This window comes from Anser anser (assembly GCF_964211835.1).
Source record: "Anser anser genome assembly, chromosome: 14".
NCBI classification, from domain to species: Eukaryota; Metazoa; Chordata; class Aves; order Anseriformes; family Anatidae; genus Anser; species Anser anser.
This window is the reverse complement of record NC_139735.1, coordinates 13,734,263-13,754,272: the sequence shown is the minus strand read 5'-3', so window position 1 is coordinate 13,754,272 and position 20,010 is coordinate 13,734,263. Positions and strand designations below refer to the sequence as shown.

Here is a 20,010-nt window from a genome sequence, read left to right as displayed (position 1 = left end):
GTCGCTGGAAAAATGCCAAAGTAATTTTTTGGAAAGGTTTTATTTTTTTTTTAAAGCAGTTTCTTTCAGCAAAGTGATGCAAAGAATGGCAAAATTCCTTCACATTGTTCTTAAGGAAACGATTCCTTTGAGACTGTTCACCGCTATGGAAGAGACAGCTGTTTCCTGAAATTCACCCTGGCCACCAGTACCTAGCTGATGTGTCACCTGCCAGCTGAAGCGTGGCTGTCTGCAGGAGTGGGCAGTAACATCCTATGGAGAAGAACAAAGGTTCTTTACATTTCAAACACCCCTGAAAAAGAAATAAAGACTTTGCTGAGAAAATGTAGAAACTCGCTGTACCCATCTTTAAGGAGATTGGACTGTCCCATCACACAGTCCGTGTAAGAGCAGCACACCAGCCACAAAGACCAAGTGTGAAGGCAAGAATCAACTCCCAGGAGCATGAGAAGGGCTGATCTAAACAAACAAGACATCACAAAATGACGGCAGTCCCCCTTCTGCACACTGGAGAATTCAGTCTGTGCCAAAAGGACAGATTCTTCTGAGTATAAAAGGTTCCCATGTACCTTGGCAAAAATAAGGGTTCGTGCCAGGGATGAGGAAGCCTCAGCTACTTGTGCATCACTCTGGAGCAGCTATAGTTACTTGGCAAGGCTTACACAGGGACTAAGGTGAGAGTAACCTCAAAATGTCTTCAACCAGGTAAAAAAGGTGTGTTCACGGGGAGCAGCAACCACCAGACTGAAGTGAGACCCCAGGCTGGGACCAGGTAACGGCACCTCCCCACGGCTGCTGGTCCCGGAGTCAGAACCTCCCTCCGTCGGGGCTGAGCTACACACCTGGTGGAGTAAGCGCGTAGTAAGGGAACGGACAGTCCTGGGACAGCGAGGCCACCACACGAGCGTAACTGCACACACAAATACAAGAAGGTATGAAGACACTATTGTACCTGGAAGACAACCAAAACGCTTTGCAGAAGTAAGGCTGCATTTCATATCGGGGCTGGGAGAGCTTCCTTGAAAGAAACACGCTGCAGCAGCCGCAGAGGACTCGTACCCTGTATTGGCCTGCGAGAGGCTGAGCGGGACTCAGCGGGCTGCGATGGACGAGGGGCTCCACTCTCCCCAGGAGACGTACAGCTTCTGTTAGTGTCAGCAGCTAGCTGTTCGGAGTGCTACAGCACCCACCTGTGCTCCAGGCTCTTTCACCATACACCACAACGTATTTCTCAAAAGCAGCTCTACAGGCCAACTGTCTCACCTGGGTTTACCAAGATTTTATTTATTTTTATAGATGTGTGCATATATATATATATAAAAATGTGTGTATATAATATATATATAAACACACACTATATATTATAATATATACAAATACATATAAATAACTTTTGAAATTACCTAATAACAAGTTACAATGAAGAGATCTTGTTTCATAACACAAACCCTCTTCTAAACCTTCTTCCCATAAAGTTTATAAAAGAATACGAGAGGACCAACAAGATTTTAAAAATAAAAGATACCTTCCTCCACTATGTACAGGTCCACGTATAATTTGCAGTGCCAAGCAACTAATTCTGCAATGCAGTTATACACTGCACTGAGAAGAAGCAGGGTAAATGGAAACCCCAATTTTTGTTTAATTTTTTTAAGCATGCTTCCAACAAGGAAAAGGTCTTGTGTATGATAGGGATAAATCCAGCTTATGGAGGGCCTCATTTGGGCTCTGGATGGCTCAGGGACAGAGCACTCCAGGGCTCTGAGTGTCTCTTTGAGAAAGCAAACGAGCTAATCACACCCACAGTAAGGTAAGGGTGCCTTCCGGAGGTCAGAGAGCTTCAACACATCAGTCCTGCAGTAAGAATTTCCTCTGCAAGTCAAAATCATGGTTTGATGCAGGATTTTTTCTGAAACGGGCTGCACTTCTGTCAACGGAGGTAAAGCCTGAGCCAGCAGTTTTGGTTACAGTTTTGAGGCACAAACCTTGAAAAATAAGGTACCTTCATTGCACCTACTGCAAAAAGATACTTAAAACACTGGTGGTGCTGCCCCCTTCACCAAACCACTCCGCATCTGAGGATGAGCTGAGGTTACGTTCTTGCCACTGGTACAAGCGCAGTTTGTTGGGATGACGAGGCACTCCCTACTTGTACCTGGATCTCCTGCTACCTGAATCGTAGCTCGACCCACCAGGTACCAGAACTGTACAGCCTGGAAGGTACTGGAATTGTATGGTTGGTAGATAACATCAGACTTACCCAACCTGAATTGTGGCCAAATACTGGCTAAAGCCAATCATCTCGTGGTCCTATAAACGCTGGTGGGATGCCTCTCAGGGCAAGACTCCTCGAGGTTCGGTGGTCATCCACTGAATACGCCGACACAGAGGAGGGCAAGTAATTCACCAGGAGAGGAAAAGTTCTTCGGTGTGCAACGGAGAAAGCCCCAATGACTTGTACGGAAATCCCCAATCCCCACTGTACAGAAATCACTAACACCTTGCCATAAGTCTTGTGTGTGAACCTTGCCATTTACAAATCTTTAACTAAGTCGCTGTTTTGATTGCAGCAAACACTACCGAGTTATTGTGTTAAACAGGCTAATGATTAACTGATCATTAAGTGCTACTAAAGAAAAAAAATCATACAATTTGTGATTTACCACAAAGGAATTAATAAATCTTAAATTGCTCATACATCAGGTCTGTGCAAAAATTTCATCTACGACAAGCACACAGACTTCTTCACACTGACTGCGTTTGTAAGGATCTCACGAAGGAAAAATGCTTCCTTCTATAGGAAGCTCAAACAGGGGTTTCTCTGAAAGAGCAACAGCAATAGCATGAGGACGCTTCATTTGCAAGCTCCTTGGCATCGTTCTGCTACACTTATGCAGCATCTGGCACAAACAGGCACTGACCGTACAGTTTGTGAGGGCTAACACTGCCCAAATAACAAATGAGGAGAGAAAACATGTCAGGAAGAGCTGTACATTCATTGTGTAGCAATGAAGACTGGAACACGACTGAGACAGGTACTTTGCAAAGTACTTTAATTAGTAAAGAGTATTAACCTCACCCAATCAACTCTAAACATACTGGGGAGAAAACACAGCTTCCATGAGCAAAAAATAGTACTTTCCGCTGGCTTTGTTACAATAATTTGTTTTCCCCATTTCCCCCTCCCCCCCCCACCCCTTGAGATGCAAATAATTTGTCAATTTACTGGGGGAGTTTGCATAGTCTCTATCAGATAACAATTTCTTCCAGCAACCAGGGCTGAGATAAGCCCCTCTTTAATGGTGAAAAAGCAAAGCACAGGAGCAAGCCTTGATTTGATGCCGAGAGCTTTCTTCTCCCTCCTCTAACCGAGGCAGCACAGAATGTGCTGTGCCGTGACATCCCACTGGTACAAACCCCACATCTCTCCAAAACCAAGCGCATGCCCCAGATTAATCTAAGCCACACACAATCCCTGTGCAGGCACGCACCATGCGCACCCAGCCCCTGGCATTTCCAGCCTGCCCCTGGCACTCGCTCCACCCTGCTCAGGTTTGTGCCGTGGCAGCCCAGCAAGAGCGAGACAGGGCTGCCAGCGGGGGCCAAACTGGGAGCCAAGAGCACGAAGCGAGGCAGCTGAGGACTAGGAAGAGCATACCTTCTGCTGCACGCAGGAAGGAGACTTGGAGCTGGGCACAGAGGCCAAAGCTCTGCTCCTCTCTTTTCATCGTATAGACATGTCTCCCATCTCTTGCAGACCAGCAACAAACCAAAACTTCACGTGACAGCAGCCAGAGCTTGAACAGGGACAACCAGAGGTCAGTAAGATGTGGAGATGACTTAATGTTTCACAGTAAAAAGCCAACTAAAGGCTACTGACCACAGCAGTCACACTATGGATGTTACAACACCATTCTCTTCCACTAACCAGCATGAATACCACCACGATTGTCCCACTGTATCTCCTCATGTATGGTAAAGGTGTCTTGAATTACAGGTAACCGGCTAAAATAAAAACTAACAATGTTAAAATCAAGCTCTACTACTAGTTATTTCTCTTTATTTACCAAGTTGCTGTCCCAAAGGTGTTGTAATAGAAGTAACAGGGAAAAATTTGGATGAATTTAGGATGAGAATGCTATTGTGTGCTTAATTCCTACAGGAATGGACTGGACCTGCCTGATGAATTTGGGGAAACTATTCATGAGGTGAAAGATAAAAGAGAAGAGGTACCTCAGTCGCAGAAAAAACTTGACCCAAGTCCTCAATTCAAATCCTCCTTTTCCATAGTGTTTCTATGCCTTGACCAAGACAGACCCCTCCTGTTCTGGCTGTACAATTCAAAAATAAAATCATGCTGAACAATATATCCGAACAATAAAAGCAGAGGAAGGGAACAGAAAGGCTGGTTTGCCTGGCAGCAGAACAACAACCCCAGGAGAACCCCCTGCCTGTAACACGCTCACCCATTTCTCACTCAACCGTAGTCTCAGAACACCACAACCCTAAAGTAAAACTCTTGCTGACCTGCACATATTGAGTCTTTCACTTGTCTTTGCTTCTCTGCTTCTGTAACTTTAGTTTATTTTGTCTTTCTACTTAACAGGCAAACCTTACCATGAAGATGAAGACAGTATGCAAACCATGGGTGGAGTATGTACGTAGCCAAATTAGTACAAATTCCTTCAATATGAGACAAAAAACATATGTGAGACCATACTGGCTGAATTGGAACCATACTGATTTTTATATATGTGCCAAAATGCTAGAAATTGAATTTTTACCATATTTGAGAATTTCCTGTTACATAACAAGAAACTTTAGCTGCGTGGGAAGCTCTGGGATGCCACACAAACCAACAGGCACCTCCGACCTCATCCCTTGGCATTACGCAAAGAAAATGGAAAACAAATACCACAGCATGACAGATTACCCCTTCTTATTTGACTTAAGCAAAAGCAAGAATATCCTGAGTTACTGAAAATCACCAAGTGTGATCTTACAGATCAGGATCTGATGCAGTATATCCCTCGTCTCGAGCAACCAGAAAAGATAAATAGCAGGGGAGAGATTGATTCAAGGTCCTGGAAAAGAAATACTGATGTATGAAAAGCACCAGACAAATCCAGTCTAGTTCTGACACTGCTGAAAGCCATTGCCAGCCACAGTCCATCAGTTACAGAATGCAAACAAAGCTACATTTAATGTGCTGATGTCTTTTGGTTTTGTAAAGAGGGTATCTGGCATTAAAAAAAAAAAATCAGAGGTTGCTTGTTTGCATTAAAAAAAGGAGACAATAACTTAGAAACAAAACCACATTCACCATGTCTAAAACCATTTTGCTTTTAACAAAATGCTACTCCTTGCATCCATCCACCTGCCTTGCAAATAGAAGCACAAAAGGCTATTTGCTAACCAGCTACCTACCAGGAGTTCCTCACTGAAATTATCCATCAACAACGAGAGCACACAATACGCTCCGTAGTCTTCCAAGTCATGAAAAAGAAGGTAAAAATACAATTAGAAGTGTATCGGCTGAATTATTTACTCTTTGTTTACAAGAACACTGCACGGTATGAAGATGGGAACCATCTTAATGTAGTGATAGGAACCATCTTAGTGTAGTGATGCTACAGAGGCAGCATAATTAATGCAAATGTAATCATTTCTGTTCTCTTTATCATCATGCTCACTCCAGGCTGGAAGCACTGGATGGAGCAGGAGAAGGAGATCCATGGCTTCATGCAGCACTCCCTTGTGTAACCTTCCTAAACGCACACAAACCAAGAGTCAAAGGGGCAGAAAAAAGTCACTTTTGTAATTCTCAAAGGTGGGCTCCAGCAAAGTTTGCCACATGGGAGCACCACAACCGCTGGGCACAGGAGTCTGGGACAAGGATGTGAGGAGGCACCATGCCGTGACCAGCTCGTGTCCTGCAGGCACCCGTCCGTCCGTCTGTCCATTCCAACACCACTCCCAGCAACTCCAACCTGAAACATCAGTCTAAGACCTTGCTAAACTGAGCAAATACTACAGAGGAGAAAACCATAAGACGAATGCGTTTTATAAATGTGCATTATTACATTATGAGTTCTTTTTCAATCTAATCTACTATGGTCAAAGGAATGGCTTCCTTATTCAGTCTGGTGACTGCACAAACAGTATTTATATTTCTGCCCACCCTCACGGCTTGCACAAAGTTTGAGACACCTCACCTAGAGCACAATAATTTCTTTGCCTTGAGCTTCTTCCCCTCTGTGTTTAACAAGGTGCCCTCCTAGCTCGACAGCCAGCAGCTGGGGTAAAGCTGCATCCCTAAATCCCCCAGGGCAGCCTCTCTCCTGCTACATGGTGATTTACTACCGGGGGGGATCTGCGTTCTGCATTTCTGAGCTCACCTCTTCAGCAGATGGGAAAGACTGGTTTTGTCAGCTGTAAAGTATCAGCCGGCTGGGGTGCTGCTTTATGTGCAGCAAAACTTCATTCTAGCAGAGGTTTAATGCAAAACTTTGACTATTCTTGAAGCTGTCCGATGGTTTCTTTGGATGGTAATAATAAAATTCAGCAAGTCTCTGCGCTCAGTACAGGCTATCGGATATAATGGCAGATTCCTCAAGAGGGGGATGTGAGAATGAAAGGAATCCTACAGCAGTTAAAAGCTTAATTTTAGAAATAATATCCTGTACCCCCTGAAGTAGTAACACGCAGTGCAACAAGCTCTACCCCATTCCCCTGCTCGCTGTACCTGCCCACTGATGGTCAGACTGCCGCTGTGCAGGAGCTGCTGGAAGCTTTGTCCCACCACCCACACCCACAGCAGCTTTAACAGGGACACGACAGCACCATGAAATGGCCAGAGCAAAGCCTGGCACCAAGGCAGGGGCATCCTGCGCCATGCCAGCTGGGCTGCATGGGGCCTGCCCCGCACACTCACCCCTGTGCTACCGACGGTGTACAGCTGCAGGACTGAATGAGAGGGGAGGAGAAGCGTCTTCTCTGGGGTTTTGCCCTATAAAACCTTTTGGAGCCTTGGCAGACTGGTACTCAGAGGTTTACATGATTTAAAGCCTTTCTGGGAGCCCCTCTCCTCAAAGAGCCAATTCCACAAGCCTGTGTCCCACGGAGGGCGCGGGTCAATGACAACCGGCACCCTGGAAGAGACCGCACCCTAATCGAGATCATGCTCCTAAAATGTTCAAATTAAGAGAGCTCAGCGTGGCAGAACCCAGCCTTATCTTCTGTATTTACCTCGCTTTTGGGAGCTCACGCAGATTATAAACAACAGATTCAGCAGCTGCACAAAGTCCTGGAGAATGAAAGCGTTTGATAAAGGGAGCAACGAGAGCAAGCCCGGATGAAGCAGTGTGAGGGAGCCAAACCTGCCGGCCAAGTGCAGACAACGCACTTACAAGAGGAATATGCTCCTGGAGACAGCATCGTATCACCTGTTGACAGAAGATCTTCGAGTACCCATGTGGAGGAAGCTATACTGACTTTACTGGAGTCAGTTTGCATCAGTTCGCTCTTTTCAAAATTTCTGGATGCCTCTTCCTAACCTGCACCATCTCTTGCCAAGTTGCATTTCATATTGCCTTTCCACTTGAATAACTTCGAAAGAGTCTTTGAAGTAGCAATTACATGGCTGCCGTAATACTCTTCACAGGTATTTGGACTTTCATCCTGAGACATTCAATGCCCTTCACTAAAAAAAAGCCTAAGTACTTATTCCCTCAAGTTCCCACTGATATTTACACCACTTGCTTTTTGTTGTGACAGGCAGGAGGTAGCAAACAGAGTCAGCTGGGCTCTGGGGAGATGAGAATGGCAGTAAGATGACAAATAACCAATGCGAACAATAATTCACTCCTCCTTTCTTTCCCTTCAGGTTTTAACAGCTTTGTCTCCTCCTCCCTCTCAACATCCTCCCCCTGCTCCAGACACCACCACATCCTCCCCAATACCCCAAACTGCTCAGTGAAAGGAAAATCAGACCAACCGTTCTCAACTTTGGTATAGTTTTAAAGCTTTTTGATCTAAAGAAAACCTTGCATGCCTCACGTTATTTTTTCCAACTGTTACTCTAATTAAATCTACTACATTTAGTTATTTATATATTATCTATCCTTAGGTTTATCAACATTTCTTGAAGTCACCCAAGGAAAGAAACACAGAACATTCTTTCTTATTTCTGCTAATGCTGGGTCACTGTTTTGTGCTCCTCTATGGCAGTGACACTACAGAGATTTTCATTATTGTTTCCATTTCAGCATTACTGCAATGGCTTTGTAAGCAGGCTCAGTACTGTAACGTTTGGTTTGCAAATACTGTAAGGGACATCTATGTAGCGGTTATTTGCTGTCTTTCATTGGGGTTTTTTAAAATGGAAGCTGCCTTTACATATTCTGCAAGGCAGATTTTAGAAAACCTAGTTTAGGGTCAAAAAGAGAACTGCAAAAACGTTCGTGTGTAAATGATGCAACACATTGGAGCCCAGCACTAATTTCTGCAGTAGGGTTTCTTCACAGGGTTTCACGCTTGGAGGTCTCCGCATCGATATTACTTTCTTCGCTGCATGTCAGCCAATACAGAATCCATGCCATGGAATTTGTATCTGCTTGCTATATATCCAGCTTTTTAATACATTTTCTTATGGCAGGAAATCAAATGTTTGCTAAGAGCCAAGAATATAATATCTATTGAATCCCCCTTACGTGCTAAATGAGTCATTAATTACATTGAAGACAGCTATTACATCTGTTCAGCAGAAGCCAGTTTTTAACAAACAGCTCATTCCCTCCCAGTAGCTTTGCTCCCTGTAACGCACACCCCAGCTCTCCATGCACCACACCGACCTGCAGTGGTCCCAGCACAGCGTATGTGGCAAGGTCTGCTCCCATTTTATCAAGCTAAAAGACTTAGAAAAAAAGGTTTAAGGGGCAACACGTAATTCAGAGAGAGGAAAAAGAATTGCCACTTCCATTTTATTTTTGTTGATGGCTGAAAGAGTTGTTAAAATACAGGGGGCTCGCTTTTCACTGCCATTCTCTGCTCGTTCTGGCTGAGATGACAGCAGGCTGGGCGCCTGGTTCCCCCTGTTTGGCTGACCAGCGCCAGCAGAGCCCCGTGCAATGCACGCACGGCGTCCCTGCCGCCTGCTGCCCACCCTCCTCTGCCCGTTATTCAAAGCTGCCCTGGTTGGAAAGGAAACTGCAAGTTTTTCATGGTGAGAAAACCAAGCAGACTCTTATAGCTTAATGTACACAGCACATCTTTCTTTGCTCTGTCTAGATTATGTCATTAGCTCCAGTATCCCAAATAACTGACCCAGCAGAGTTTTCTACACTGTGAGGACTTACTGTAACGTAAGCACTGAAGATTTCAAAAGCTTTCCAACACTTACGAAGCCCTCGCAGTATCTGAGACACGGTTATACTCCTGGAACATCAGCAAGGCTCTGCTATATCCACTCCTCAGTGAATAAATCACAGTGCGAGTTGTTTAGGGAGCAAAGAAGGGAAGAGCCTCAAATTCTGCCTCAGCGAGGTCAGGAAACTCTCCAGAGCACCACGTGCAAGTGGTGGAGAAAGAAGGATGCAGAGCTGGGATCCTCACTCTAAGGCCACGTCTCCAGCCACGGCAGCTCTCTCTACGCTGGGTGTTTTCTCTTCCTATATGGGGATGCATTTGCTCAACATTTCCCATACTCTTTTTCCAGTCACACGGTCTCTCCACTTTTCTACAAAGAGCAGACTAACTACAGCAACAAAAGTGCATGGCAATGAAAATAAATAAACCTGCTTACTGTAAGGCAGAAATTCGTGCATTTGTTTAGTCTTAAGGAGACACTGGAGTTTCCTTTCTGATCCGAGTCAAATTCCTTGAATACTTGGAAGAAACAGGGCCTGTCAATTCAGACAGCTAAAGCTCGTATAAAGCCTTTGTCACAAATTATCCTACGTGTCCCTAGGGAGAAAAACAAGCGCATTGTGTATTGCGAGATGCTCTTACCCTGGTCAGCCCCATAGGAGGAGCCGACAGAAAGCCTGTATGCAGCTCAGTGGTGAAGAATGTGTTTCTCAGCCACTGGAAGCCCAGCCAGGACACATCAGTCCTTATTTAAATCATCCTCCTCAGAGTTATTCCTAACCAAAGGATCAAAAAAATAATAAAAAAAAAAACAGTCAAAACAGTCAATGGATCCACACACAAAAATAACGTTTAAATCAACCATGGTCCAAACAAAGAAGGAACCGACTGACACAGAAAAAGCAAGACCTGGCCAAAACCACAGCTTAAAAACCATACTGAACTTTATGAAGGGTTCACACGGATCTGAGTAATACCTCCCACCAGCGTTAGCCTGAGTCACAAGCCTTCTGCCCAGCCATCTTTACAATAAACACTTTTGCAAAGTCCAGCACAGACTTTTTTTCAGCAGGACTGGTAGTATTTGCTACGCCAGCTGCTGCTTTCAAATACCTCGTGCTCTGGAGTTTCTTTACAGTGAACCATCAGAAGCCACAGCACAGTTACTGCACAGTGAAATGCAAAGTGAGATGGCAACATATTTCCCTGCAAGCATCTTTGTGGGATTGCTCCATTAACATCTAGGAGATTGTGGCTCTGTTGCTGTAGAGAGGATTAGCTGCCGAGAATACTCCTGCTCTTACAACCCACGAACGTATTAAATGGGTCAGATTCTGCTCTGCTAAACTGATGTAAATCAGAGTAGCCAATGCTGAATTTATCCCAGATTTACTGCCACGTTAACAAGGTGGAGAAAAAAAAAAGGCAGGATCTGTTGTCATTAGTGCTTAGCGAACCCTAATGATATTTGCCTGGGCATTATTGCTGCTATGATTTAAAGCATGTTTGAGCTCTCAGAAACATACTTCAGCTCCCTCCTAGACGACAAGCCATGATGACAGGACTTAAATGATACTGTTTAAAAGATCGGGAGCCAAAAAACCACAATTCTGAGTGAAATAAAGAACGTCAGTTCTCGCTACTGTTGTACTTGCAAGAAAGAGGACGAAGTGCCTAATACCAGCACACAAACCATGAACGACAACAGCTTTCAGCATCTAAACAAACGATGGCCACCGTTCCCTGTACCTGACTGTTTTTAAGAGTTTTTTTCTCTGTCACTTAACGTCAGCACAGCACAACCCTCGCCTTTATGTGACAGGGCCTTAGAAAAACAGGGGTCGTGCACCTTCACCCCCCAGACACCTGAAGCAGTGCAGGCAGGCCCTGTGCTGGCTGCTGGCTCCTGGCTCCCACCAGCCCAGAAGTAACTTGGACGCTGCTGGCAGCTGGACGTCTGACTTCTCATGGCTCAGGTTTTAGGAGAGTTCATCCAGTAAGCGTTACAGTAAGTTTAGATAAGGCTGAAATTGCAGCCTAACTCATTTCAGAATTGTACCTAGCTATGAATTAATACATACAGCAATCAATTTTGGTTTACTCCTGTTTTTTACTTATTTATACATTTGTACATGGCCGTATCTCTGTTTGTGCTCCCCACAGAAAGCAACAAGGAAAAACTGTATTTAAAGCAAATCAGAGAATATCCCAAGTTGGAAGGGACCCACAAGGCTCATCGAGTCCAACTCCTGGCTCCAAGCAGGACTACCTAAAAATTAAACCACGTGTCTGAGGGCGGTATCCAAACGCTGCTTGAGCTCCAGCAGGCTTTGGATGAAACATGGAAGCAGTAACCATGATGACTGCCATTTTTCAGAAGAAAAAAATGTTGACCCGAACACTTCTAAACAACACGCAACCGTTCAAATTGCCACAAGTACTGTAGTCACCAGTCCAGAACCTGGACCACGCTTAGTCCTTCCTAACCACTGGAACACAAAGCCTTTACCACCATCATCACAGAAAGGGGCTTCTTGGCCTAAAATTTACCTTTCAAAGCCATAACTCTCCAGCAAGACATCACGACCTTTTCCTTCAGCAAGAAGGAAATTCAGCTCTGCTCCAGTAAGCACAGACTTTACTGTGAACATGAAGAATATCCACTGCCACTCAGCAAGACATTTCAGATGATGATGCTCAGCTTTAAAGGTTAACAGTTCCACCAAATTTCCAGAGCGCTACCTACACAACAAGATTTAGACCCAAGCTGAGAACCAGCTCTAACGTTCTGCTCGGTGTCTTCTGCCTCTGTACAGTGTAATTTTTGGCCCCATCTTCAGCACCAGTTCTACTTCCAGTTTTAATACAGAAGTGAATGAAAAATGTGCAGTTATGTTCTAGTTCTAATGAAGACTTATGACAAGTCACTTTACCTTTTTTATCGCTCTTTATCATTCAATCTCATGAAAGGATAGGATTTTTAGATGAACTCAAGTTTTCTTAGTGTACAAAACCTCTTTCGCTGTAAAAGTCTCTAGTGCTGAGCATCTCCCACTGCTTCTTTGGACATTATTTAATGTAACTGAGTCACATCAGAAAGGACTTCTTTGTGACTCTGGAATTGTTACACAATATGTAGCAGAGGTACTACAATCTAACTTCAAGTATTATTTAGTGGTAGGAAAAATGATGTGCAATAATATAATAGCATTTTAGTTCATTTCCATCTACATTTATTGAAAGAAGTGCTGTTGAATACATTTTCTTCCCGTTAATATAACATCTTTTCCTCCTCCTGGCACCTCACTTAAGATGTCTGTTTAGTTTTTTTCCATCTCTGCAATGCTGCAGAAATTTAGCCAAAGCACATTTCAATCCCAGCCAGATCTGGGTATCTGCAGCATATAGACAAAGTGGGGTAACCCATGGCAACCGCTTAAAGATTATTAACTGCCATGCAAAGTTAATCATTCCATATTCTAACTATTCTACGGAAAGAAGCTGCAAGTTTATGTGGGAAGATGGTTCATTTTATGACCTCCATCTTCCCAGGGATTCATAAAATTTTCCTTATGGATCTCACAATCCTGCTTCTCTGGCACATCCCTCCATTTACACCTGGCCTAAGAGCAAGACTCTACCATGAAGACTCAATCACGACATACACAACAAGCCATTTGCTAACACAACCACAGGACCAATCCTAACAGCTCAAATTCTGAAGATCAGTAATTGGCAATTCATCCCAAAATTCCATGAAGAAAATATAAAGCAAATTATTTTCTGCACTTCACCAGGAAATTATATCACGATCCTTTCTTGGATTACTGGCACCAGTGCTTTTATACAGAGCTGTTATCATTTAGCTCATGGTGCTAAAATTTGCACGCTGGACTTTTTTTCATGGAAGAGACATCTCATAAAGCAAAGAGCTGATAATATTCCTGATTCACTTTAAAAGCTTTGTGTTACTTAAAAACTGTGTAATCCTTCCTATGCATGAAAGAATTATGTACTCCTTCCCATTCATTAAAAAAGCTATGCATTGCTTAAAAAAAAAGAAGAAAGAATTGGTTGTAGGCATCCATTGTAGATGTATTGGTCACCAAGAAAAATGTGCCATCTGCTTTCAGAGCAGGGCACTGGGCAGCGCTGCAGCCCTGGCCGGGCACCGCAGAAGCTGCCTCCTGCCCACGTCCATAGGTGGTATCTGGGTGAAACGAAGGGGAAGTCATAAAAAAAAGTGTTTCTGGAGGTAAGAAAAAAAAAAAAGACTGTAATTAGGCCTAAAGTTTCAAAGACATACGTAGGTGTTTATCATCACCTTGTCGAAGAGATGGTGCAGATGGTGCAGCCACAGGCAGATGAAGAGCAAGGTGGAAGCAGCAAATGCAGCACCAGCCACAAGAGAAGACGGCATCAACCGCATGACACAGTAAGGTGTAAAAGCGTTTGGGCGTGCGTTAAGACGACTACCGGTGTTAGATCCCTCCTGGGCCCAAGGGCTGATCGGCGGTAATGATTTTTCAAAGAACTATGAGAACAAGGTAGTTAATTTTCATGAATATTTCAGGGCAATTTAGGTGTCTGGACTGGTGGGTATGGGAAAGAGCTAAGCAGATCGATATGTGTTCCGATCACCAGCTGTACGGTCTCCTGGTGTCAAAAAACCATGCTGCTCCAAGTACGAATATAGCGAATTGAGTCCTACATGGAACGGTGATGAGGAAAAGAAAATACTGACTAATACACTGTAATCATTTTATCAGGGGATCTATTTCCAGTATAAGAGGGAAAGGCATTTGAGAATGAGAAAAATCCCTGTAAAATCAAAGCACAAAGCTCTACGACATGAAATTGCACAGTGTACCAGTAATGTCAGTGACTATTGCTAGAAATAAACATTCAAAACAAACTTCTTCCAGGGGGAGACGACTGCCAATTCCTAACCATCCACAGTGGGTTTTTTAGTGTTGTTTTATTTATGCATTCTGCAAACTGCCAAAATCAGCAGCACACGTCGATAGCAAGAAAGAACAAACAAACCAAACGTCAGATGCATTTCCTAAATCCAACCAGCAAATACTCCTTTCCTGGCATAGTGTCCTCCAACTTACTTTTATTAAAAAGGCATTGAAGTACGTGGCTTCAATTATCACAATGTTCTGATTGAGATCTCATACACAGATTTATCACTGGTGCAACTGCAAACATCAACGTCAACAGCAATTCTGCTGAATTATGCAGGCGGCAAATTGGAAGTCTAGTTCCAGGAGACCAGAACATGGAGCTGAGACTTGTCTGTGATCAAGCATCACTCCCACGGTTTTAATACCTCCAGTCTTAATAGCTTCACTTACCTTAAAAATAACCTCAGGGGTTTTTTAACAATAAATCCTGCTGAGTGAAAGTAGACAGCAACAAACTGTGCATTCCCTCACTCAGCAAAAAGACCCTGCTGTGGCAGGGAACCCAGCTCTGAGGCTGGGCTACGTGCTACCTGCACACCCCGTCTCTCTGAAATGAGCAGAAGCGAGACCTTTCTGCAGAGTTCCTTCTCAGCTGGGTGCACGAGAGCAAGTCAAAGCTAAGCTCATGGAAAGGTGTGCTGCAAAAGGACAACGCCCACGTGACCGAAGCTGTCTCCTAAGAATTATTAACATACAGCCTGCAGATAGCAGTGGTCAGCAGTTGTTACTGACATTACTGGGTATAAACAGTAAATATTAACATAACAGTCTACTACGTGATGTATACTACTACGTGATGAATCTGTAATGGTCTCCTACAGAATACTTACCACTTATAAGCATATTTATACAATACATGGTGTATCATAACTATATGCTACATACTAGATGTACTATGTTAACAACTCAAGACACATTGCTATGTAATTAAGGTAATGTATACAATTCTGTATTGTACGCTACACAGTAGCTATAGGGATATTACAATATCAAAAATTGATATAAATTACTAGTAATACCAATAGGCGTAACAGGGAACAGGTGCTTTACTGTTCCTTGTAGGAGGTGCAGCATGTAGTGCTATAGCATTACACAGAACTAAACTGGGGGGCATATTTGCTTTTTGTTGTTTGAGCACAAAGAAAGTACGCCAAGAGTAGTCCCTCTGGGTAACTTCAGGTCTTCATTCACCAACATGCTCTTTAGCTTAACGGCCTTAATGACCTACTCTCCATTATTTTGCCCTTCACATCCTCCATTTCTATAGCAGCTTAGTCCTTACACATCCCCCTGACAACCCATAGACAGCTCTCTGTGTATTTCAGAGCTGTTTTCAGTCACAATTAACTTTAACAACTTATCAGTCATCCACGTTGGTTTTCAAATTTTATGTAGAGTTTTATGTAAAGATATATTTGCTCCCTAAGCCAGCTCCAGCACCTCTTTAAAGCTCAGCCAATTTTCCTTCCTAGGCCATTTTCTAATAAATGCTGCCGGTCTGCTTCATTTACTACGTACCTCATTTTATCTAATTGGAGGCTTCTGAAGTTTAATTCACCAGGTTTTATACCAAGCCTCCTACTGCAGCTGAAACACGGAACAGCAATCCTTCCCTACCTTGGGTAGGTTGTGCAGCACCTTTCCCATGTACCAAACCCACCCATTACCTTCCCTCTCATTACCTACTGCTTCCAGAATGACAGTTCTAGCAAATCTTGACCTACTCGCTAAAGGTAATAAGCCCAATGCAGTAGGAAGTTACACACAGGTGCAGCACAGGCTGTCTAAAGCTGACAACATCTTCAAGCCACAATTCCATAGATTTTTAATTTATCAGCTATGGGTTCAACAACAAATTGTGTCCCATTAAAAAAAAAAAAATCCTCATTGCAACACTGTCTCTAAATGCCCCATAAACCCCCATTTTGACACCGAAATGCCCAGAAGGCAACATGCTGCCCTCAGCTCTCACTGACTACAGATTTTCACTACTACCCTTTCTATAGACAAGGTAAGGTTTAGGGAAAACCTGCTGAGCACCCCTGTCCTAAAGCACTGCACAGAGATGCCCAGGGGGGCAGGGAAGGAGCGCAGCCCCTCCTGGGCAGGACAGGCAGGAGGCATCACGCCGTGGCCCTGTGAGCACAGCCCTCGTGGCACAGCACAGAACAGTATGCCAAATGCTTATGCAAGGGGGTTACTGGGCTGCATGCAGCAGGTGGTTTTTTTTGGCACATCCAGCAGCTAATGCTGGAGTCTGAGACTCCTTCAGCAGGGAAAAGAGTTTGTCTCAGGAAAGAGCATAAAGGGAATTTCAAACAAGTTTGTATTTTGGCTTGCACCGAGCTGCAGTGGGAGATCAAAACTTCTCTGCAATGTGAGCAGCAGGCGTGGGGCTCTGCATCGCCTGCTACAGCCGGAGAGCTGCGGCCTTGTTTGCCCCACTGTGGCAAGGTGTGTGAGCTCACCTGCTCTACTGGCAGCTGGAGAGATCACTTGATTATGCCAGATGCTGGTTTCCTTCTCGGTATACTGATCCACAAGGGAGACATGCTGAGGGGGGGCCGGAGGTACCAGCCCCACATGAGACCCCCCCACTGCTCGCCCTGCCCTGGGTGACAAACGTCAGTGCCTGCAGCCACCTACACACGGCGGGGTTCTGCAGCGCGGGCAGGACTTCATGAACACATTTGAACTGAAATCCTGCATACCAACAGAACACCTCCCTCCTTTTATCGCTTACGAGGGTCTGCTCCAGCCTGCTGAGATCTCTGCTGTCACCATCTCCCCTCCACGGGATCGCTTCCAGCCTGCTCTGCGGAGGGACCCGCGGCAGGCTCTCAGAAGGCAGTGCCCACGCTGGCAGACGGGCTGACGTTTACTTTTCTTCTTATTGTACCTAAGGGATCCACGTGCAGCCAAAACAGTTTCGTAACAGAACTAAATACACAAACCAGCTCAGTATCTAAGCAGCCAGAAGAGTTTAGTAAATATATTATCTAGGCTTACCAACCAAATGCAGACATCTCCTACTTGTAAAATGAAGTAACTGGTAAGACTGGAGCACAGGATAAATAAACAAGAAAACCATCAATTTCTGCAACAACCTGCTTTTAAGACCAGCACATTGTGGATCTATCAGTACACAGAGCAATGATTTGGGACCTGCCTCTGCTCCCGTGGGAGGACGTGGGGCCCTGCAGCAGCACGGCTGGGAGCAGCCAGCTCGGCGCGTCCGTCTGAAACCCAGGACTTGAAGGGAGCGATGGCAGCTGGAGGGCGAGCTGCTGCCGTGGGGTGAAAGGCTTCTGTGTGAGCCCCATCACTGGGTCCCTGACCCTGTGCCATAAACCAATTTTCACTTCAGAAGTGCTGCAGGCTCACAAACTGACTGGCTGGGCACTTGAACCCAGGTAAAGATTTGTCTCATCTTTTTTTTGTGTGCTTGCCCAAAAACTTGAGGACCATCTAATGTATGACCCAGAAGTAATTAGAAAATATTAAATAATGCTGCTTTATACAAAAATAAGTCTAAATACAGCCCTGTATGACACCAAAATACAATGTCTATTTTAAACACAGACCAAATTTCAAAGAAACTACGAGGCAACTGCCCCAGTATCAATAAGGGATGAACACTCTCAGCAGTCTGGGGGAGGTTTTCCAAACATTACAGCTTTTAGTCCTTTTACTGTGTTAGCGAAGTCAGCACTAAGGAACTGCCCCTAAGGACAGGGCTTTTCCCCAAGTAATGATTAAAGAAGGAAGAAAAAAACTGTCATTAAATACTCCAACTCTCCTTTGCACTAACAACTTTATCTAGGCTCCGAGTCCTGTTGATTCATTCTACCACTTGTGTGCGCACAGATCAAAATGACCAGCTAACTTCTTCCATCTCATACCTTTGTACTTGGTGAGGCTCAAACCTGGAACTTACATCTAAAATGTATTTCCGTGTCGGTCTGCATTCAGGAAGTTCTGCACCCTTAGGGTATTAGCTAACTTATATGCAATTTGTTGGTAGCGTGATTTCATTCACTGAATTACATCCTTTTATTAACGGATCACGCATTTTTTGCTTTCCTCTCAGCTATTCCCATCATCCTCTCCATGTTGTGCCCACGAAGATCCATGTTGTGCCCTTCTTTACAAAGGCATTGACACCTATTAAAGCACATTCCCTGGTGCAATCTGCAGGGCTATCATACATTTCTCACCAGCTGCAAAGACTCCCAGTACCACACAGCATTGACACGGATGGGTGAAGGTGCTGTGAGCCCTCCCAGCACGATGGGTCCTTTCTTCAAGGAACCAGCCCCAAAACAACTCCTTCGTTGGCCTTTTTTTTTTTTTTTTTTTCTTTTTTATCCTTCCTGGGGGAAGGACACTGAAAGACAGTCTCCAAAACCCACGCTAGGAGTAGGCTGCCCGCAGGCACAGACCTAACAGCCCTTCTCTTCTCTGTGTTCCTCGCAGCGCTGTGCCGCAGCGTCTCTGGCTTGGGACCATCGCTGACTTGCAATGTTTTCTATCCCATAACCTAATTTCATTTGCACACAGAAGCTCTCTGGGCAGCACACACAACCTTTGAGGGAAACATATGTCTTTTCATCCCCCCAGGATGTGCTAGCACATAAAATCATCCCCCAGACTCATGCAGGCCCATAAAAATCACTTCAACAATGTGTTATTCTTAATTGCTTCAGGCAAGCTAGCCAGGACTGCTAGAGCCTAAATACCGACTGTCTATAAAAACAGAATAATTTCTTATGTTCTCCAGCAGCACCTACCCCGTGCGCTCTAAGGACCAGTGCTGCTGGCACAGGCTGTCACATCCCATCCTCCTGGGCTAGGGGACAAGAGGCATCACGGGGGACTGCAGCAGCACCATCCACCAGTGCAGACGAGGAGATGCCACTCCTGGAAAGACAGGCTTTGAAACTTTTTTTTTTTTCAGTTTTTACTATTTTAGCTCCAATACCAGTAGCTATGAAATTAATGTAGTTATGATTTCAGATTCTATGTCTGTCTACTCAAAGCTATCCATCCTTGTCCCCGTACAGCACGTTTTCTTTTTGCAGTACTAGCACCGACACATTTGCGTAGTAACACAGCACCGATCCCAGCTACACAAGTTACCGCAGAGAGGACAAGCCTCTGAACGATGAATTCTGTCAATAGGTTACGTTCGGTGACTGCAGATTTTCACTCAAAGCTAAGTATAAGGGAAATCAAGGGTCTTCCCAGCACTGACGTGTGGTGTATAAGAGCTGCTGGTAACCCTCGAGTCAAGCACAGGGCCACATGCTGATAAGGGATCTTATCAATGGGATCTTATAAACACCTGATGGGGGTGGGTGGCAGTGAAGAGGGAGCCAGGCTCTTCTCAGTGGTGCCCAGTGACAGGACGGGAGGCAATGAGCACAAACTGAAAACCAGGAAATCTACTTAAAGGCAAGAAAAGGCATGTTTTGGTAGTGAATAGGGTCAAACAGCGGTAAGGCTGCCAGGGAAGCTGTGGAGTCTCCATCCCCAGGGACAATTCAAGACCTGACAGGACCAGCTCATGTGCAACGTGCTCCAGTGGGCCCAGCCTGCAGCAGGGGCTGGATCAGGGACCTCTGGAGGTCTCTGCCAGCCTCAGCTGCTCTGGGAGCCCATGCGTGGGTGACAT

General features: G+C 44.7%; 1 protein-coding gene across 4 annotated transcripts in view; it reads right to left on the bottom strand.

Moving 5' to 3' along the window:
- The window catches only part of LOC310881383 (uncharacterized protein), a 289,311-nt gene that overhangs the window by 169,541 nt on the left and 99,760 nt on the right, over window positions 1-20,010 (bottom strand). The window lies entirely within an intron of this gene.